Source organism: Oncorhynchus keta, chromosome 28, assembly GCF_023373465.1.
Source record: "Oncorhynchus keta strain PuntledgeMale-10-30-2019 chromosome 28, Oket_V2, whole genome shotgun sequence".
Taxonomy (NCBI): domain Eukaryota; kingdom Metazoa; phylum Chordata; class Actinopteri; order Salmoniformes; family Salmonidae; genus Oncorhynchus; species Oncorhynchus keta.
This window is the reverse complement of record NC_068448.1, coordinates 80,696,796-80,719,738: the sequence shown is the minus strand read 5'-3', so window position 1 is coordinate 80,719,738 and position 22,943 is coordinate 80,696,796. Positions and strand designations below refer to the sequence as shown.

General features: G+C 49.3%; 1 protein-coding gene across 1 annotated transcript in view; it reads right to left on the bottom strand.

The window, feature by feature from the left end:
• LOC118376542 (divergent protein kinase domain 2A) overlaps window positions 1–22,943 on the bottom strand; it is a 67,729-nt gene that overhangs the window by 24,487 nt on the left and 20,299 nt on the right. The gene's annotated exons all lie outside the window — the stretch shown is intronic.

Sequence of the window (22,943 nt, the reverse complement as noted above, 5' to 3'; positions counted from 1 at the left end):
CGTTGACTTGGCCACAGCTACCGGTTTCATGTTCCTGTGATGGTGTTCTTCATCCACAAACACCTGAAAACAGGTGTCGCAGATGCTTGGTCTGTTCACTGTGATGGTGTTCTTCTTCCACAAACACCTGAAAACAGGTGTCGCAGATGCTTGGTCTGTTCACTGTGATGGTGTTCTTCTTCCACAAACACCTGAAACAGGTGTCGCAGATGCTTGGTCTGTTCACTGTGATGGTGTTCTTCTTCCACAGACACCTGAAACAGGTGTCGCAGATGCTTGGTCTGTTCACTGTGATGGTGTTCTTCTTCCACAAACACCTGAAAACAGGTGTCGCAGATGCTTGGTCTGTTCACTGTGATGGTGTTCTTCATCAAAGTTGACTTCCACAAACACCTGAAAACAGGTGTCGCAGATGCTTGGTCTGTTCACTGTGATGGTGTTCTTCTTCCACAAACACCTGAAAACAGGTGTCGCAGATGCTTGGTCTGTTCACTGTGATGGTGTTCTTCTTCCACAAACACCTGAAAACAGGTGTCGCAGATGCTTGGTCTGTTCACTGTGATGGTGTTCTTCTTCCACAAACACCTGAAACAGGTGTCGCAGATGCTTGGTCTGTTCACTGTGATGGTGTTCTTCTTCCACAAACACCTGAAAACAGGTGTCGCAGATGCTTGGTCTGTTCACTGTGATGGTGTTCTTCATCAAAGTTGACTTCCACAAACACCTGAAAACAGGTGTCGCAGATGCTTGGTCTGTTCACTGTGATGGTGTTCTTCTTCCACAAACACCTGAAACAGGTGTCGCAGATGCTTGGTCTGTTCACTGTGATGGTGTTCTTCATCAAAATTGACTTCCACAAACACCTGAAAACAGGTGTCGCAGATGCTTGGTCTGTTCACTGTGTTTTTATTTTCCCTCTTGCTTCACTGTGATGGTGTTCTTCATCGAAGAATTTGTGAATTTGTGAAAATCTGTGATTTTATTTTCCCTCAAGCGGGTGTCATTTCCTGGTTCCGTTGATTCAGCGAGATTCTTTTCGCACAGATTCGTTAGTGACATCTGTAATCCAAATAAATAAACTTAATGCTCGATCCACTCATCTCCAGTAGTTTGAAAGGAGGGGAGTCCACTCATCTCCAGTAGTTTGAAAGGAGGGGAGTCCACTCATCTCCAGTAGTTTGAAAGGAGGGGAGTCCACTCATCTCCAGTAGTTTGAAAGGAGGGGAGTCCACTCATCTCCAGTAGTTTGAAAGGAGGGGAGTCCACTCATCTCCAGTAGTTTGAAAGGAGGGGAGTCCACTCATCTCCAGTAGTTTGAAAGGAGGGGAGTCCACTCATCTCCAGTAGTTTGAAAGGAGGGGAGTCCACTCATCTCCAGTAGTTTGAAAGGAGGGGAGTCTACACACCTCTGAAACCTCCACAACAGGACAGGGCAGGACAGGCCAGGTCAGGACAGGTCAGGACAGGCCAGGCATAGCCAGTGCAACATAGGGGTTGAAAACACACAGCAGAGTACCACACACACACCTGTGTATCAAAATAAAACACTTCACAGACTAACACCCATTAGACACCGTCCGATGACTGAAACAGGCTTGAAATGAGTCTCCTGACAAACGCTGTAAGACTGAAGGGGCTGGTGAGATCCTTGTCTGGTACCCTGTCAGCTTCTGAAAAACGCTTGGCCTTTTCTCTCTCTAACTCAGACACCGTTAGTGCAAAGCAGTGTAAAGCATGAAACACAGAGAATCTGACTGCCGTTAGACTGCTGATAGGTTCTCATCACAGTGGGAGGCCATTCTTTGTTTTCGCTTGAAGAAGAGCGGACCCCCGCTGTGTGTCGACCCGGCAGCGAAGAACCTGTCGTTTCTACTTGTAGAATCACAATGCCAACAAGTTGACGTGGAGCCAACAGGAGTGACATTTTTTACAATTTTTAAATAAGAGCATTTTCTCCGTAAAGCTACGGTTGTATGTCATGACACAGTCACACGTCACATCAAATCAAAGTTTATCACGTGCGACAAATACAACAGGTATTTCACCTTACAGTGAAATGCTTACTTGCAGGCTCTAACCAATAGTAGAAAAAAGGTATTAGGTGAACAATAGGTAGGTAAAGAAATAAAACAGTAAAAAGACAAGATATATACAGTAGAGAGGTTATATACAGTAGAGAGGTTATATACAGTAGAGGGGCTCTATACAGTAGAGGGGCTCTGTACAGTAGAGGGGCTCTGTACAGTAGAGGGGTTATATACAGTAGAGGGGCTCTGTACAGTAGAGGGGCTCTGTACAGTAGAGGGGCTCTGTACAGTAGAGGGGCTCTGTACAGTAGAGGGGCTCTGTACAGTAGAGGGGTTATATACAGTAGAGGGGCTCTGTACAGTAGAGGGGCTCTGTACAGTAGAGGGGCTCTGTACAGTAGAGGGGCTCTATACAGTAGAGGGGCTCTATACAGTAGAGGGGCTCTGTACAGTAGAGGCTTTATACAGTAGAGAGGTTATATACAGTAGAGGGGCTCTGTACAGTAGAGGGGCTCTATACACAGTAGAGGGCTCTGTACACAGTAGAGGGGCTCTGTACAGTAGAGGGGCTCTATACAGTAGAGGGCTCTATACAGTAGAGGGGCTCTATACAGTAGAGGGGCTCTATACAGTAGAGGGCTCTATACAGTAGAGGGGCTCTGTACAGTAGAGGGGCTTTATACAGTAGAGAGGTTATATACAGTAGAGGGGCTCTGTACAGTAGAGGGGCTCTATACACAGTAGAGGGGCTCTGTACAGTAGAGGGGCTCTATACAGTAGAGGGGCTCTATACAGTAGAGGGGCTCTATACAGTAGAGGGCTCTATACAGTAGAGGGGCTCTATACAGTAGAGGGGCTCCATACAGTAGAGGGGCTCCATACAGTAGAGGGCTCTATACAGTAGACGGGCTCAGTACAGTAGAGGGGCTTTATACAGTAGAGAGGTTATATACAGTAGAGGGGCTCTGTACAGTAGAGGCTTTATACAGTAGAGAGGTTATATACAGTAGAGGGGCTCTGTACAGTAGAGGGGCTCTATACACAGTAGAGGGGCTCTATACAGTAGAGGGGCTCTATACAGTAGAGGGGCTCTATACAGTAGAGGGGCTCTATACAGTAGAGGGGCTCTATACAGTAGAGGGGCTCTATACAGTAGAGGGGCTCTGTACCGTAGAGGGGCTCCATACAGTAGAGGGGCTCTATACAGTAGACGGGCTCAGTACAGTAGAGGGGCTCTATACAGTAGAGACAAGTTAGTCGGGCTGATTGAGGTAGTATGTACATGTAGATGTGGTTAAAGTGACTATGCATATATGATGAACAGAGAGTAGCAGTAGTGTAAAAGAGGGGTTGGCGGGTGGTGGGACACAATGCAGATAGCCCGCTTAGCCAGTGTGCGGGGGCACACAATGCAGATTGTCCGGGTAGCCATTTGATTGCCTGTTCAGGAGTCTTATGGCTTGGGTGTAAAAACTGTTGAGAAGCCTTTTGGTCCTAGACTTGGCACTCCGGTACCGCTTGCCATGCGGTTGTAGAGAGAACAGTCTATGACTGGGGTGGCTGGGGTCTTTGACAGTTGTTAGGGCCTTCCTCTGACACCGCCTGGTGTAGAGGTCCTGGATGGCAGGCAGCTTAGCCCCAGTGATGTACTGGGTCGTACACACTACCCTCTGTAGTGGCTTGCGGTCGGATGCCGAGCAGTTTCTATACCAGGCAGTGATGCAACCAGTCAGGATGCTCTCGATGTTGCAGCTGTAGAACCTTTTGAGGATCTCAGGTCCCATGTCAAATCTTTTCAGTCTCCTGAGGGGGAATAGGCTTTGTCGTGCCCTCTTCACGACTGTCTTGGTGTGTTTGGACCATTCTAGTTTGTTGTTGATGTGGACACCAAGGAACTTGAAGGTCTCAACCTGCTCCACTACAGTCCCGTCGATGAGAATGGGGGTGTGCTCAGTCCTCCTTTTCCTGTAGTCCACAATCATCTCTTTAGTCTTGGTTACATTGAGAGATAGGTTGTTATTCTGGCACCACCCAGCCAGGTCTCTGACCTTCTCCCTACAGGCCGTCTCGTCGTTGTCGGTGATCAGGCCTACAGCCGTTTTGTCGTCTGCAAACTTAATGATGGTATTGGAGTTGTGCCTGGCCATGCAGTCGTGGGTGAACAGGGAGTAGAGGAGGGGACCGAGCACGCACCCTTGGGGGGGCTCCAGTATTGAGGATCAGCGTGGCAGATGTGTTGCTACCTACCCTCACCACCTGGGGGCGGCCCGTCAGGAAGTCCAGGATCCAGTTGCAGAGGGAGGTGTTTAGTCCCCGGATCCTTAGGTTAGTGATGAACTTTGAGGGTACTATAGTGTTGAACGCTGAGCTGTCGTCAATGAATATCATTCTCACATAGGTGTTCCTTTTGTGCAGTCTGGTCCAGCAGCCAGTCCAGTCTGGTCCAGCAGCCAGCTACCTCTCACACAGTTTAACAACTCCTCTTCTTGTCTCCCTGGCAGGCAGGCAGGCAGGCAGGCAGGCAGGCAGGCAGACATCCACCTGCCCCCCCCCTCTATCTCTCCCCTTTTTCTCTCCCTCCTGGCATAATGCATACGTGGGATTCAGTAACATAGTCAGTGAGAAGTTTGTGTGTGAGAGAGAGAAGGGACAAAGCTGGCAGCAAATATGATTTGTATTTGTGAGAGACAGAGAAACAGAAAGACAGAGAGCCCCTCTCCCCTCCTCCATTCTCTTCTACAGAGAGAATGAGAGCAGGATGAGGAATGGTAGCATGCCGAGTCAGGCTCCTTAGACACTGGAGACCAAGGGTAGATGAGACCGAGGGGGACCAAGACCGAGGGGGACCGAGGGAGATAGACACAGAGGATGAGGAATGGTAGCATGCCGAGTCAGGTTCCTTAGACTCTGGATTTGGCAGACACTTGAAACTTTGGGCCCCGACCAACCTGCTCTAAGCCACAGTGCCAGCCACCTCATAAATCCCTGTTTGAAGAGTATTAGGTGTGAGTGTGAGTGTGAGTGTGAGTGTGTGTGTGTGTGTGTGTGTGTGTGTGTACTCTCAACGTAGGTGACGGTCCAGGCCACCGGGCTAAAAGCAGACCGAGCATGGCAGGAACTTGGCTCCAGACCCGAGGGCTGAGAGTTGACAAAACAGAAAAGCATCTGGTTTCTTATATAAATGAAGGAGCAATGAGACGTATTGTACCAGTCATCAAATGGAGAGCTTTTTAATATCAGCCGAAGAAAGGACTGGAAGCATATTCTCTATATTTCCCCCACCAAGGGTTGAACGCTATTGCTAGCCGTTAGCACCATATTATAGAGTGTTTATCAGATGATTCTCTCAGACGGAGAGGTAGCAGTAAATAAATACAATAGCACCCTATTCCCTATAAAGTGCACTACTTTTGACCAGAGCCATTAATAGGTTAACTACATACAGTGGGGGGAAAAAAGGCATTTGGTCAGCCACCAATTGTGCAAGTTCTCCCACTTAAAAAGATGAGAAAGGCCTGTAATTTTCATCATAGGTACACTTCAACTATGACAGACAAAATGAGAAGAAAAAAAAATCCCGTTGTAGGATTTTCAGGTAACGAGTGGAGGACAGAGGAGCCTCTTAAAGAAGAAGTTACACGTCTGTGAGAGACAGAAATCTTGCTTGTTTGTAGGTGACCAAATGCTTATTTCCAACCATAATTTGCAAATAAATTCATTTAAAATCCTACAATGTGATTTTCTGGATTTTCTTTTCTCATTTTCTCTGTCATAGTTGAAGTGTACCTATGATGAAAATTACAGGCCTCTCTCATCTTTTTAAGTGGGAGAACTTGCACAATTGGTGGCTGACCAAATACTTTTTTGCCCCAATGTAGAGCCTATGGGCCCTGGTTAAAAGCACTGCTTCAAATAGAGAACAAGGTGCCATGTAGAAGGTGTCTTCCTCCGGAGGGGAGACCTGGTTAACCTGGCCTTATAGAAAAACACACCAACTGAGGGGAGCCCTGGTTAACCTGGCCTTATAGAAAAACACACCAACTGAGGGGAGCCATGGTTAACCTGGCCTTATAGAAAAACACACCAACTGGGGGAGCCATGGTTAACCTGGCCTTATAGAAAAACACACCAACTGGGGAGCACTGGTTAACCTGGCCTTATAGAAAAACACACCAACTGAGGGGAGCCCTGGTTAACCTGGCCTTATAGAAAAACACACCAACTGGGGGGAGCCCTGGTTAACCTGGCCTTATAGAAAAACACACCAACTGAGGGGAGCCCTGGTTAACCTGGCCTTATAGAAAAACACACCAACTGGGGGGAGCCCTGGTTAACCTGGCCTTATAGAAAAACACACCAACTGGGGGAGCCCTGGTTAACCTGGCCTTATAGAAAAACACACCAACTGAGGGGAGCCCTGGTTAACCTGGCCTTATAGAAAAACACACCAACTGGGGGGAGCCCTGGTTAACCTGGCCTTATAGAAAAACACACCAACTGAGGGGAGCCATGGTTAACCTGGCCTTATAGAAAAACACACCAACTGGGGGGAGACAGGAGCAATGATTGGGGTCGTCCTCTCTGAGGATGGAGAGCTGTGGGGGGGGGGGGGCAAAGCTGCTGGGAGCGAAGCACAGGAGAGGGAAACAGCTGGGGGAGGGGGCAAGAGTGATACAGGAACAACCACAATATTTACCTAACCAAAGACAGCTGCCATGGCATGCCGTGTGTCGGGGGACTATGAACGTAATGTGGGCTGCCGTGGCGTGCCGTGTGTCGGGGGAATAAGAACGTAATGTGGGCTGCCGTGCCGTGTGTCGGGGGAATAAGAGCGTAATGTGGGCTGCAGTGGCGTGCCGTGTGTCGGGGAATAAGAATGTAATGGGCTGTGGCGTGCCGTGTGTCGGGAATAAGAACGTAATGTGGGCTGCCGTCGTGTGGGGGAATAAGAACGTAATGTGGAGCTGCCGTGGCGTGTGTCGGGGGAATAAGAATGTAATGTGGGCTGCCGTGGCGTGTGTCGGGGGAATAAGAATGTAATGTGGGCTGCCGTGGCGTGCCGTGTGTCGGGGGAATAAGAACGTAATGTGGGCTGCCGTGGCGTGTGTCGGGGGAATAAGAACGTAATGTGGGCTGCCGTGGCGTGCCGTGTGGGGAATAAGAACGTAATGTGGGCTGCCGTGGCGTGTCGGGGGAATAAGAACGTAATGTGGGCTGCCGTGGCGTGTGTCGGGGGAATAAGAACGTAATGTGGGCTGCCGTGGCGTGTGTCGGGGGAATAAGAACGTAATGTGGGCTGCCGTGGCGTGCCGTGTGTCGGGGAATAAGAACGTAATGTGGGCTGCCGTGGCGTGTGTCGGGGGAATAAGAACGTAATGTGAGCTGCCGTGGCGTGTGTCGGGGGAATAAGAATGTAATGTGGGCTGCCGTGGCGTGTGTCGGGGGAATAAGAATGTAATGTGGGCTGCGTGTGTCGGGGGAATAAGAATGTAATGTGAGCTGCCGTGGCGTGTCGGGGGAATAAGAATGTAATGTGGGCTGCCGGGGAATAAGAATGCCGTGTGTCGTGGTGTGTCGGGGGAATAAGAATGTAATGTGGGCTGCCGTGGCGCGTGCCGTGTGTCGGGGGAATAAGAACGTAATGTGGGCTGCCGTGGCGTGCCGTGTGTCGGGGGAATAAGAATGTAATGTGAGCTGCCGTGCGTGTCGGGGGAATAAGAACGTAATGTGGGCTGCCGTGGCGTGTCGGGGGGAATAAGAACGTAATGTGGGCTGCCGTGGCGTGTGTCGGGGGAATAAGAATGTAATGTGGGCTGCCGTGGCGTGTGTCGGGGGAATAAGAACGTAATGTGGGCTGCCGTGGCGTGCCGTGTGTCGGGGGAATAAGAACGTAATGTGGGCTGCCGTGGCGTGCCGTGTGTCGGGGGAATAAGAACGTAATGTGGGCTGCCGTGGCGTGTGTCGGGGGAATAAGAACGTAATGTGGGCTGCCGTGGCGTGCCGTGTGTCGGGGGAATAAGAACGTAATGTGAGCTGCCGTCTGGCCCACTCATTCAAAACAGGAGAGATTATACCACCAGGGGTTCTGCAGACAGACAACCCTTTTTCTGTTCTCTGCTCCCCCGTCTCCCCGTCTCTCGAGGGGAGTAGGGCGATATGACCTCAAACTTATAGGCGATTCACGGTATACAGTGCATTCGGAAATGTATTCCAGACCGCTTTCATTTTTCCACACATTGTTATGTTTCAGCCATATTCTGAAATGTATTAAAACCTCATTCAAAAAAATTATTTCTTCCTCACAATGACATCACAATACCTCACAATGACATCACAATACCTCACAATGACATCACAATACCTCACAATGACATCACAATGACATCACAATACCTCACAATGACAATGTGAAAACAGGTTTTTAGAAATGTTAGTACATTTATTACAAATAAATCAAACAGAAACACTATATTTACATAAGTATTCAGACTCTTTGGTATGAGACTCGAAATAGAGCTCAGGTGCATCCTGTTTCTATTGATCATCCTTGGGATGTTTCTACAACTGGAATCCACCTGCGGTAAATTCAATCGATTGGGCATGATTTGGAAAGGCACACACCTGTCTATATAAAAGGTACCACAGTTGACAGTGCACGTCAGAGCAAAAACAAAGCTATGAGGTCGAAGGAATTGTCTGTAGAGCTCCGACACAGGATTGTGTTGAGGCACAGATCTGGGGAAGGGTACCAAAACATTTGTGCTGCATTGAAGGTCCCCAAGAACACAGTGGCCGCCATCATTCTTAAATGGAAGACGTTTGGAACCACCAAGACTCTTCCTAGAGCTGGCCGCCCAGCCAGATGACCAAGAACCTGATGGTCACTCTGACAGAGCTCCAGAGTTGCTCTGTGGAGATGGGAGAACCTTCCAGAAGGACAATCGCTGCAGCACTCCACCAATCAGGCCTTTATGGAAGAGTGGCCAGATGGAAGCCACTCCAAAGTAAAAGACACAACAGCCTACTTGAAGTTTGCCAAAAGGCACATAATAAAAGGACTCTCAGACCATGAGAAACAAGATTCTCTGGTCTGATGAAACCAAGATTGAACTCTTTGGCCTGAATGCCACGCAGCACGTCGAGGAAACCTGGCGCCATCCCTACAGTGAAGCACGGTGGTGGCAGCATCATGCTGTGGGAATGTTTTTGAGCGGCAGGGACTGGGAGACTAGTCAGGGCTGAGGGAAAGATGAACGGAGCAAAGTACAGAGAGAGAGATCCTTGATGAAAACCTGCTCCAGAGCGCTCAGGACCTCAGACTGGGGCGAAGGTTCACCTTCCAACAGGAAAACGACCCTAAGCACACAGCCAAGACAACGCAGTAGTGCCTTCGGGAATGTCCTTGAGTGGCCCTGCCAGAGCCCGGATTTGAACCCGATCAACCATCTCTGGAGAGACCAGAAGATAGCTGTGCAGCAACGCTCCCCATCCAACCTGATAGAGCTTGAGAGGATCTGCAGAGGTGAATGGGAAAAACTCCCCAAATACAGGTGTGCCAAGCTTGTAGCATCATAGCCAAGAAGAATTTATTCGTGGCCAAAGTATCTTCAACAAAATACTGACTAAAGGGTCTGAATAGTTATTCTAATTGTGATACTTCAGTTTATTTGTAATACATTTGCAAACATTTATAAAAACCTGTTTTTGCTTTGGTCATTATGGGTAGTGTGTGTAGATTTAATTAAAATGTTGTTTTTCCCCCCTCATCATTTTAGAATAATTCTGTAACGTAACAAAATGTGGAAAGCCAAGGGGTCTGAATACTTTCAAAAAGCGCTGTGGATAAAAAAAAAAAAATGTTTCACCAAATAAGATTTGTTGTGCAATTAAAAGTAAAATACACTGCATTTCAAACCGCTAGTGATTAGCCCAGGCGCTAGTGATTAGCCCAGGCGCTAGTGATTAGCCCAGGCGCTAGTGATTAGCCCAGGCGCCGCCAGGCGCCAGTGATTAGCCCAGGCGCTAGTGATTAGCCCAGGCGCTAGTGATTAGCCCAGGCGCTAGTGATTAGCCCAGGCGCTAGTGATTAGCCAGCTAATCTTTTACATTTCAAGTTGAGTCAACGTGGATCTATCTGCTAGATAACAAGGTAGAACAGTTGAATTGTTATGTACACATCGTGCTGTTCGTCTCCAACGGTTTGAGCAGCAGGCTAGCTAGCCTGCCCACTCTGTTCAGATGTTTTTCTCAGCATGAGAACCAGTTGCCAGTTACTTATATAAATGCTGTTTTGTTCTTATTGCACATTTATAAAACACAGAGTAGAAAGCTAGTAAAACAGTCTTTGGCTAAAAGGCTGCTAGCGCTACCGCTCACGATAAACTGAGCATTCCTTTTCCAGAATCAATGTTCATTGATACTCCCGTTTTAGTAGCGTCAGCTCCGCAGGCAGTTTGAAGAGTTGAGACAAACATGGGAAGGTGAACATTTTGAGTAAGGGAGGGGTTGAGACAAACATGGGAAGGTGAACATTGGTGTGAGTAGCAGGGCTTGGTGTGGGAGGGGCTTAGCAGGGGCTTGTGAGTAGGGGCTTGGTGTGCGGCAGGGGCTTGTGTGTGAGTAGCAGGCGTAGGGGGATTGGTGTGTAGTAGGGGCTTGGTGTGGGGGGCTTAGCAGGGGCTTGTGTGTAGCAGGGGGAGGGGCTGCGTAGCAGGGGTGTGTGCGTAGCAGGGGAGGGGGGGCTTGGTGTGTGTAGCAGGGGGAGGGGCTTGGTGTGTGTAGCAGGGGGAGGGGCTTGGTGTGTGTAGCAGGGGGAGGGGCTTGGTGTGTGTAGCAGGGGAGGGGCTTAGCAGGGGAGGGGCTTGGTGTGCGTAGCAGGGGGAGGGGCTTGGTGTGCGTAGCAGGGGGAGGGGCTTGGTGTGTGTAGCAGGGGAAGGTGAACACAGCACAGAAGGAGCAAAATAGATGAGACCAAAAATACAACAAGAGAACAAGTGGACATAAAACGCTCAGAAAAACACACACAAAACAACATAAATTCTTGGTGTACAGGCATCGGGAATATCGAGCTAAAACATTAAAATCCAAATCAACTTGATATATTGCCGAGCCTTAGAGGGGTTTCAAGCCAAGATAACTCCTAACATGATTCAGTCAGTACACAAAGAACCTACAGAATAAAGAAAGGGGCTTTGGGAGCACGAGAGCCTGGGTTAAGCACCGTACACAAGCCCCTCGTGTAATTCACAGCGTCTGGATCCACACTAGTAGCAATGTGAATACTATTCAGACAGACAGTGGCCCTCAACCATCGAGGGACAGAAGAGGTTGGAGACTTGGACAACAAGCGAGCAGGACGAACAGTCGCTGTCACGATACCAAATCAAACAAGGGCTTTGCTCTACCAATAAACGGACCTGACCTAGCATCCTCGGCGTCGAGGTTTATGTGGCTTACTTTGGTTCTGTTACATGAATAAGGACAAGCATGTATATTAGATTACACCAACGCTCATTAAAATCAAACGGAGCGCGAGACGTCCTTTGAGAAGTGCAAACAAACGACGGTGTGTTTGTTCAGAGCTCTGGGAACGTTGCCTCTGTCGAAAGAATACTGGGAGGATAATTTGAGCTGGGGTCGTGTCGAGACAGACTTGCCTACTTCAGTTTTCTGCCTTTCTTTCCTACCTCTTTATCCCCCTATCTTTCCGGCTCTCTCCTTCGGTTCGGTTCCAGTGTTAGATGCCAATTTATTCCTGAAACAGGAAAGGGGCCTTCCTCAAACTGTTGCCACAAAGTTGGAAGCACAGAATCGTCGAGAATGTCATTGTATGCTGTAGTGTTAAGATTTCCCTTCATTGGAACTAAAGGACCGAGTCCGAATCATGAAGAACAGCCCCAGCCATTATTTAAAAACAGCCAAAGACCATTATTCCTCCTCCACCAAACTTTACAGTTGGCACTATGAATTGGGGCAGGTAGTGTATCTCCATGTCAGGTTTGGTGAGGGGAAGGATGGGGCTGGCGTCTATTATAAAGAACAGATTGTCTGGAGGAGATGAGTTAACCATACAGTGGCCATGTTAACTCCTAGGGCCTGTCAGGTCCTACAGTGGCCGTGTTAACCCCTAGGGGCCTGTCTTGTTATTAACCCCTAGGGGCCTGTCATGTTAACCCCTAGGGGCCTGTCGTGTTAACCCCTAGGGGCCTGTCGTGTTAACCCCTAGGGGCCTGTCGTGTTAACCCCTAGGGGCCTGTCGTGTTAACCCCTAGGGGCCTGTCGTGTTAACCCCTAGGGGCCTGTCTTGTTATTAACCCCTAGGGGCCTGTCATGTTAACCCCTAGGGGCCTGTCATGTTAACCCCTAGGGGCCTGTCGTGTTAACCCCTAGGGGCCTGTCGTGTTAACCCCTAGGGGCCTGTCATGTTAACGCCTAGGGGCCTGTCATGTTAACCCCTAGGGCCTGTCATGTTAACCCCTAGGGGCCTGTCATGTTAACCCCTAGGGCCTGTCATGTTAACCCCTAGGGCCTGTCATGTTAACTCCTAGGGGCCTGTCATGTCCTATAGTGGCCATGTTAACCCCTAGGGGCCTGTCATGTCCTATAGTGGCCATGTTAACCCCTAGGGGCCTGTCATGTTAACGCCTAGGGCCTGTCATGTTAACGCCTAGGGGCCTGTCATGTCCTATAGTGGCCATGTTAACCCCTAGGGGCCTGTCATGTCCTATAGTGGCCATGTTAACCCCTAGGGGCCTGTCATGTTAACGCCTAGGGCCTGTCATGTTAACGCCTAAGGGCCTGTCAGGTCCTATAGTGGCCATGTTAACCCCTAGGGGCCTGTCATGTTAACGCCTAGGGGCCTGTCATGTTAACGCCTAGGGGCCTGTCATGTTAACGCCTAGGGGCCTGTCATGTTAACCCCTAGGGCCTGTCATGTTAACTCCTAGGGGCCTGTCATGTTAACCCCTAGGGCCTGTCATGTTAACCCCTAGGGCCTGTCATGCTAACCCCTAGGGCCTGTCATGCTAACCCCTAGGGCCTGTCAGGTCCTATAGTGACCATGTTAACGCCTAGGGGCCTGTCATGTCCTATAGTGGCCATGTTAACCCCTAGGGGCCTGTCATGTTAACCCCTAGGGGCCTGTCATGTTAACCCCTAGGCCTGTCATGTTAACCCCTAGGGGCCTCTCATGTTAACGCCTAGGGGCCTGTCATGTTAACCCCTAGGGGCCTGTCATGTTAACGCCTAGGGGCCTGTCATGTTAACCCCTAGGGGCCTGTCATGTTAACCCCTAGGGGCCTGTCATGTTAACGCCTAGGGCCTGTCATGTTAACCCCTAGGGGCCTGTCATGTTAACGCCTAGGGCCTGTCATGTTAACGCCTAAGGGCCTGTCAGGTCCTATAGTGGCCATGTTAACCCCTAGGGGCCTGTCATGTTAACGCCTAGGGGCCTGTCATGTTAACCCCTAGGGGCCTGTCATGTTAACCCCTAGGGGCCTGTCATGTTAACCCCTAGGGGCCTGTCATGTTAACCCCTAGGGGCCTGTCAGGTCCCCTAGTGGCCTGTCAGGTCCCCTAGTGGCCTGTCATGTTAACCCCTAGGGGCCTGTCATGTTAACCCCTAGGGGCCTGTCATGTTAACCCCTAGGGGCCTGTCATGTTAACCCCTAGGGGCCTGTCATGTTAACCCCTAGGGGCCTGTCATGTTAACCCCTAGGGCCTGTCATGTTAACCCCTAGGGCCTGTCATGTTAACCCCTAGGGCCTGTCATGTCCTATAGTGGCCATGTTAACCCCTAGGGGCCTGTCATGTTAACCCCTAGGGGCCTGTCATGTTAACGCCTAGGGGCCTGTCATGTTAACCCCTAGGGGCCTGTCATGTTAACCCCTAGGGGCCTGTCATGTTAACCCCTAGGGGCCTGTCATGTTAACCCCTAGGGGCCTGTCATGTTAACCCCTAGGGGCCTGTCATGTTAACCCCTAGGGGCCTGTCATGTTAACCCCTAGGGGCCTGTCATGTTAACCCCTAGGGGCCTGTCATGTTAACCCCTAGGGGCCTGTCATGTTAACCCCTAGGGCCTGTCATGTCCTATAGTGGCCATGTTAACGCCTAGGGGCCTGTCATGTTAACCCCTAGGGCCTGTCATGTCCTATAGTGGCCATGTTAACGCCTAGGGGCCTTGTCATGTTAACCCCTAGGGGCCTCTCATGTTAACCCCTAGGGGCCTCTCATGTTAACCCCTAGGGGCCTCTCATGTTAACCCCTAGGGGCCTCTCATGTTAACCCCTAGGGGCCTCTCATGTTAACCCCTAGGGGCCTCTCATGTTAACCCCTAGGGGCCTCTCATGTTAACCCCTAGGGGCCTCTCATGTTAACCCCTAGGGGCCTGTCATGTTAACCCCTAGGGGCCTGTCATGTTAACCCCTAGGGGCCTGTCATGTTAACCCCTAGGGGCCTGTCATGTTAACCCCTAGGGGCCTGTCATGTTAACCCCTAGGGGCCTGTCATGTTAACCCCTAGGGGCCTGTCGTGTTAACCCCTAGGGGCCTGTCATGTTAACCCCTAGGGGCCTGTCATGTTAACCCCTAGGGGCCTGTCATGTTAACCCCTAGGGGCCTGTCATGTTAACCCCTAGGGGCCTGTCATGTTAACCCCTAGGGCCTGCCAGGTCCTATAGTGGCCATGTTAACCCCTAGGGGCCTGTCATGTTAACCCCTAGGGCCTGTCAGGTCCTATAGTGACCATGTTAACCCCTAGGGGCCTGTCATGTCCTATAGTGGCCATGTTAACCCCTAGGGGCCTGTCATGTTAACGCCTAGGGGCCTGTCATGTTAACCCCTAGGGCCTGTCATGTTAACCCCTAGGGGCCTGTCATGTTAACCCCTAGGGGCCTGTCATGTTAACCCCTAGGGGCCTGTCATGTTAACCCCTAGGGGCCTGTCATGTTAACCCCTAGGGGCCTGTCATGTTAACCCCTAGGGGCCTGCCAGGTCCTATAGTGATCATGTTAACCCCTAGGGGCCTGTCATGTTAACCCCTAGGGGCCTCTCATGTTAACCCCTAGGGGCCTGTCATGTTAACCCCTAGAATGGTCCACCACCCAAAGGACATCCAGCCAACAGTGGGAAGCATTGGAGTCAACATAGACCCGCATCCCTGTGCTTTTGACACCTTGTAGAGTCCTGACGAAATGAGGCCGTTCTGAGGGCAAAAAGGGTTGCAACTCAATATTACAAAAAGTGTTCTTAATGTTTTGTACACTCAGTTACTGACTTATTAACCCCTCGTGCAACGTTTCCCAAACTCAGTCCTTTGGACCCAAAGGGTAGCACGTTTTGCCTTAACAGTACACAGCTGAATCAAACGATCAAACCTTGAGGATTAGTTGATTATTTAAATTGGCTGTGTAGTTCTAGTGCAAAAACCAAAACATGCTCCCCCCCCTGGGGTCGCCAGGACCTGTCATGTCCTATTGTGGGCTTGACTGAGCAGACAAGGCTTCGGTTTGATGGGCTTGACTGAGCAGACAAGGCTTCGGTTCAAAGAGCTACCACAGTCACATGCTTGAAAACGAGGGGTAAATTGTTCTTAATGTAAGGCCAGTTTGCTAGATTAGGGTTGGAACAAAAACCTACAGGATGGTAGCACTCCAGGATTAAAGTTAGAGAGCCCTGGTCTAGGGTAGAGGTCGACCGACTATGATGTTTCAACGCCGATACTAATACCGATTATTGGAGGACCAAAACGGCGATACCGATTTAAAAAAAATATATAAATATTTTTAAAAATGACAATTACAACAATACTGAATTAACACTTATATTAACTTAATATAATACATCAATAAAATCAATTTATCCTCAAATAATGAAACATGTTCAATTTGGTTTAAATAATGCAAAAACAAAGTGTTGGGAGAAGAAAGTAAAAGTGCAATATGTGCCATGTAAGAAAGCTGACGTTTCAGTTCCTTGCTCAGAACATGAGAACATATGAAAGCTGGTGGTTCCTTTTAACATGAGACTTCAATATTCCCAGGTAAGAAGTTTTAGGTTGTAGTTATTATAGGACTATTTCCCTCTATACCATTTGTATTTCATATACCTTTGACTATTGGATGTTCTTATAGGCACTTTAGCAATTGCCATTGTAACAGTATAGCTTCCGTCCCTCTAGTTAGCGCGCGCTAACTAGCCAGCCATTTCACTTCGGTCACACCAGCCTCATCTCGGGAGTTGATAGGCGTGAAGTCATAAACAGCACAATGCTTGACGCACAACGAAGAGCTGCTGGCAAAACGCACGAGAGTGCTGTTTGAATGAATGTTTACATGCCTGCTTCTGCCTACCACCCCTCAGATACTTGTATGCTCAGTCAGATTATATGCAACGCAGGACACGCTAGATAATATCTAGTAATATCATCAACCATGTGTAGTTAACTAGTGATTATGATTGATTGCATTCGCGTAACAGTCTCCTTGTGGAGTGCAACGAGAGAGAGGCAGGTCGTTATTGCGTTGGACTAGTTAACTGTAAAAAGTTGCAAGATTGGATCCCCCGAGATGACAAGGTGAAAATCTGTCGTTCTGCCCCTGAACAAGGAAGGTAACCCACCGTTCCTAGGCCATCATTGAAAATAAGAATGTGTTCTTAACTGACTTTCCTATTTAAGTAAAAGGTATAAAAAAATACATTTAAAAAAAATGTATGTATTAACCCTATTTTTTTTATAACTTTATTTTTAATCGGCATGCAAAAATACAGATTTCCGATTGTTATGAAAACTTGAAAACCATCCCTAATTAATCGGCCATTCCGATTAATCGATCAACCTCCAGTACCTACCCTTTAAAATGGGGGATCCTCAAACAGTATAGATCTGTCTCTCTGTCTCTCTGTCTCTCTGTCTCTCTGTCTCTCTCAGTTCTTTGTCAGTGGGAGAAAAAAAAAAAAAAAAAGTTTCTGTCCCTCTAGAAACAGAACAGGCCCATTCCAGCCTGTAGCTGGAAAAAAAAAAGCCCATTCCAGCCTGTAGCTGGAAACAGAACAGGCCCATTCCAGCCTGTAGCTGGAAACAGAACAGGCCCATTCCAGCCTGTAGCTGGAAACAGAACAGGCCCATTCCAGCCTGTAGCTGGAAACAGAACAGGCCCATTCCAGCCTGTAGCTGGAAACAGAACAGGCCCATTCCAGCCTGTAGCTGGAAACAGAACAGGCCCATTCCAGCCTGTAGCTGGAAACAGAACAGGCCCATTCCAGCCTGTAGCTGGAAACAGAACAGGCCCATTCCAGCCTGTAGCTGGAAACAGAACAGGCCCATTCCAGCCTGTAGCTGGAAACAGAACAGGCCCATTCCAGCCTGTAGCTGGAAACAGAACAGGCCCATTCCAGCCTGTAGCTGGAAACAGAACAGGCCCATTCCAGCCTGTAGCTGGAAACAGAACAGGCCCATTCCAGCCTGTAGCTGGAAACAGAACAGGCCCATTCCAGCCTGTAGCTGGAAACAGAACAGGCCCATTCCAGCCTGTAGCTGGAAACAGAACAGGCCCATTCCAGCCTGTAGCTGGAAACAGAACAGGCCCATTCCAGAGTTTAAATATTGATGGTTTTAGTGCTGCTAACTGTTTGCCTCCCTCCCCCACACAGTCTCTCAGAAAATGTTCTCCTTTTTGACTCAATGATTCCGAGCAGCGCAAGAACTCTGAACAGTCAAAGGTCATTAAAAACAGCCCCGAGGTGCCTCTTCCCAACATATACTGGACCCAGTCTGCCCACAAGCCACTCATCTCGTCTCCGTCCCAGGGACCCCCAGGGTTCCTCTCCTGCCCACAGATCCCACCCTGATCCATTACTCATGACCACCAGTAAACACAAGATGGTAGAGTTGAAATGTGTCTGTAAGATGAGGACAGGAGATGATTCACCAAGCCTCGGAGCTGAGGTATAATGGCCATAAAACGCTGATGGAATTATCCGCAACGCAAGGGTTTTTAGAGCGGACACAAGAGGAGGGAGAGAGAGGCGGATAGATGAAGAGGGATAGAGAGAGAGACGGATAGATGAAGAGGAGGGAGAGAGAGAGAGAGAGAGAGAGAGAGAGAGAAACGGACCACACAAGGCTAATCAGATTTGACAGATTGGCTTAACTAAAGGACTGATCTGGTCTTTGTCCTTCTAGATGTCTGGAGGTGTAGGGGGCTGAGTGAGGCTGAGTGAGGGATTGGAGGTCACATCACAATATTGAAAGTCTACACAGGCTAGGCCCATTATTGTCCCAACCCATCACGAGATACGGTCAATGCCAAATGAAATTGCAATTGATTAGTTGCTTGTAAATCACCGGGGGGAGGGGAAATTGATGTGGAGAGAGGTGCCATATATATTACGTGATCTGGACATGCAGGATGATAGAGGGATGACAGGGCATCACACCATACGGTACAGGGATGACAGGGCATCACACCATACGGTACAGGGATGACAGAACCCAGGGCAGAGACAGATAGAGGACTCTAGAACCCAGATCAGAGTTAGATAGAGGACTCTAGAACCCAGGTCAGAGACAGATAGAGGACTCTAGAACCCAGGTCAGAGATAGATAGAGGACTCTAGAACCCAGGTCAGAGACAGATAGAGGACTCTAGAACCCAGGTCAGAGACAGATAGAGGACTCTAGAACCCAGGTCAGAGACAGATAGAGGACTCTAGAACCCAGGTCAGAGTTAGATAGAGGACTCTAGAACCCAGGTCAGAGTTAGATAGAGGACTCTAGAACCCAGGTCAGAGTTAGATAGAGGACTCTAGAACCCAGATCAGAGTTAGATAGAGGACTCTAGAACCCAGGTCAGAGTTAGATACAGGACTCTAGAACCCAGGTCAGAGACAGATAGAGGACTCTAGAACCCAGGTCAGAGACAGATAGAGGACTCTAGAACCCAGGTCAGAGACAGATAGAGGACTCTAGAACCCAGGTCAGAGACAGATAGAGAACCCAGGTCAGATACAGATAGAGGACTCTAGAACCCAGGTCAGAGATAGATAGAGGACTCATAAAAAACATTTAAATATGGACATTGCCAATGACGGCACTCTAGCCAGGTCAGAAAGTATTCAACCCAGCCTCAGATAGACGCCCGCCTAAAAACCAGCTATGGACGCCAATGACGGCATCCAGCTGAAAACAACCCCCGCCTCCAGCTAACGCCCGCCTCCAGCTAACGCCCGCCTCCAGCTAACGCCCGCCTCCAGCTAACGCCCGCCTCCAGCTAACGCCCGCCTCCAGCTAACGCCCGCCTCCAGCTAACGCCCGCCTCCAGCTAACCACCGGTCAGTCAGAGAGAAGTGGTCCTGCAGTGTTTTCCAATCCAGGTCCTGGGAACCCAAATAGGTGCAGATTTGAGGTTTTTCTCTCCTCACAAATCAAAATGTTTGATGAGTTGATGGATGGAATCAGGTGTCGTGTTCAGGCAGAAACTAAATGGATAACCGTGTGGGTACCCAGGACCCGCGTTAACACTGTGCTACTGTATACTGTTGAAAGGGAAGCCCCAGAAATAGTCTATGGATTGGCCTCAGTTTTACTCACACACACCATCCCACTTTGAATAATTCAAAGCTGCCCTCCATTTACTGTAAATATGCAGTAACTCAGTAGGTCTAACTAGGCAAATCCCTGACCTTCAGAGGAAGGCTCCACCACAGCACTCCGTAACACTTCCTCATATTGGTTGAGGAGGACGCATTTAGATGAACAAGCTGCAGGTTGGTTATGAGGTGGGTCTGATTGATGCTAAGTGGCTAAGGCTAACGATCTCTGGCAGAGGAAGTAAGATACTTCCCCTGTAATTTACAGAAGGTTTGGCACTGTACACTATGTCCCTGTTTACTTCAAATAATAATCATGACATTTTTTTTCTCCAGATATCCAGATAGTTGAAAATACATGTTTATTTTTTATTTTATTTATTTTAAAAATGTGGGAACTTGTTTGCTGTCTGACTTGGGAGACTGCTGCTCTGTGTGCTGCAGCAGGGTGGGGGAAGGGCCGTGAAACGAGAGGGAGGGAGTAGTAGCCATACTCGTTGCCCCCCTAGGTCATCCGTCATTTAGACCAGTCTAGATCAGGTCCTAATATAGCCCTGTTCCTCTCCTGACTGACAGCCCCCTCGGGGCAGAAGGGTTTCCTGCAGAGCCCCCTCGGGGCAGAAGGGTTTCCTGCAGAGCCCCCTCGGGGCAGAAGGGTTTCCTGCAGAGCCCCCTCGGGGCAGAAGGGTTTCCTGCAGAGCCCCTCGGGGCAGAAGGGTTTCCTGCAGAGCCCCCTCGGGGCAGAAGGGTTTCCTGCAGAGCCCCTCGGGGCAGAAGGGTTTCCTGCAGAGCCCCCTCGGGGCAGAAGGGTTTCTTGCAGAGCCCCCTCGGGGCAGAAGGGTTTCCTGCAGAGCCCCCTCGGGGCAGAAGGGTTTCCTGCAGAGCCCCCTCGGGGCAGAAGGGTTTCCTGCAGAGCCCCCTCGGGGCAGAAGGGTTTCCTGCAGAGCCCCCTCGGGGCAGAAGGGTTTCCTGCAGAGCCCCCTCGGGGCAGAAGGGTTTCCTGCAGAGCCCCCTCGGGGCAGAAGGGTTTCCTGCAGAGCCCCCTCGGGGCAGAAGGGTTTCCTGCAGAGCCCCCTCGGGGCAGAAGGGTTTCCTGCAGAGCCCCCTCGGGGCAGAAGGGTTTCCTGCAGAGCCCCCTCAGGGCAGAAGGGTTTCCTGCAGAGCCCCCTCAGGGCAGAAGGGTTTCCTGCAGAGCCCCCTCAGGGCAGAAGGGTTTCCTGCAGAGCCCCCTCAGGGCAGAAGGGTTTCCTGCAGAGCCCCCTCAGGGCAGAAGGGTTTCCTGCAGAGCCCCCTCAGGGCAGAAGGGTTTCCTGCAGAGCCCCCTCAGGGCAGAAGGGTTTCCTGCAGAGCCCCCTCAGGGCAGAAGGGTTTCCTGCAGAGCCCCCTCAGGGCAGAAGGGTTTCCTGCAGAGCCCCCTCAGGGCAGAAGGGTTTCCTGCAGAGCCCCCTCAGGGCAGAAGGGTTTCCTGCACCTTCAACACTAGAACCGCAGTACCCACGAGATAAGCTTCACCTTTAGCATACACATCAGATGCATATCAACCTGCAAGGTGCCCAAGCATAAGCACCAACGCTTGATAAATAGTAGATTAACAACTGTCATTCCTAGTGAAAAAATAAAACGTAGGCCTTAAAACCAACTTGACATCTTCAGTTAATGATGCGTCACCATTCTGACAGTCTAATAAATAAATACATGACTGGACAGGGGCGCAGCAATGGCTGGGCCTGGGAGGGCATAGGCCCACCCACTGGGGAGCCAGACCCAGCCAATCAGAATGAGTTTACAGACGATTCCAGGGGTGAAGAAAAAGGATGTGGAGGTCCTGGGCTGGAGTGGTTAAACGTGGTCTGTGGTTGTGAGGCCGGTTGGACGTACTGCCAAATTATATATATTTTTAAAACGACTTTGGTAGTGGCTTATGGTAGATAAATGAACATTATATTCTCTGGCAAGAGCTCTGTTGTACATTGCTGCAGTCAGCATGCAAATTGCACGCTCCCTCAAAACTTGAGACATCTGTGGTATTATGTTGTATGACAAAACTGCACAATTTAAAGTGGCCTTTTATTGTCCCCAGCACAAGGTGCACCTTTGTAATGATCATGCTGTTTAACCTACTTCTTGATTTGCCACACGTGTCAGGTGGATGGATTATCTTGGCAAAGGAGAAATGCTCTAACAGGGATATAAACACATTTCTACACAACATTTGAGAGAAATAAGAAAATAGTCAAAATAAATAAAAACCCTTGAATGAGTAGGTGTCCAAACTTTGACTGGTTCTGTATAGAAATAAAGAAACTTCAAAATAAATAGTTTCAACGGTATTGAAAAACCATCCCGTGGCGTTTTCTAAATACCCCAGTGTACGTTATACTGCCCAAGCCTAGTTCATACAATACCCCAGTATACGGTATACTGCCCAAGCCTAGTTCATACAATACTCCAGTATACGGTATACTGCCCAAGCCTAGTTAATACAATACCCCAGTGTACGGTATACTGCCCAAGCCTAGTTCATACAATACCCCATTATACGGTATACTGCCCAAGCCTAGTTCATACAATACCCCAGTATACGGTATACTGCCCAAGCCTAGTTCATACAATACCCCAGTATACGGTATACTGCCCAAGCCTAGTTCATACAATACCCCAGTATACGGTATACTGCCCAAGCCTAGTTCATACAATACCCCAGTATACGGTATACTGCCCAAGCCTAGTTCATACAATACCCCAGTATACGGTATACTGCCCAAGCCTAGTTCATACAATACCCCAGTGTACGGTATACTGCCCAAGCCGAGTTCATACAATACCCCAGTATACGGTATACTGCCCAAGCCGAGTTCATACAATACCCCAGTATACGGTATACTGCCCAAGCCTAGTTCATACAATACCCCAGTATACGGTATACTGCCCAAGCCGAGTTCATACAATACCCCAGTATACGGTATACTGCCCAAGCCTAGTTCATACAATACCCCAGTATACGGTATACTGCCCAAGCCTAGTTCATACAATACCCCAGTGTACGGTATACTGCCCAAGCCGAGTTCATACAATACCCCAGTATACGGTATACTGCCCAAGCCGAGTTCATACAATACCCCAGTATACGGTATACTGCCCAAGCCGAGTTCATACAATACCCCAGTATACGGTATACTGCCCAAGCCTAGTTCATACAATACCCCAGTATACGGTATACTGCCCAAGCCTAGTTCATACAATACCCCAGTATACGGTATACTGCCCAAGCCTAGTTCATACAATACCCCAGTGTACGGTATACTGCCCAAGCCTAGTTCATACAATACCC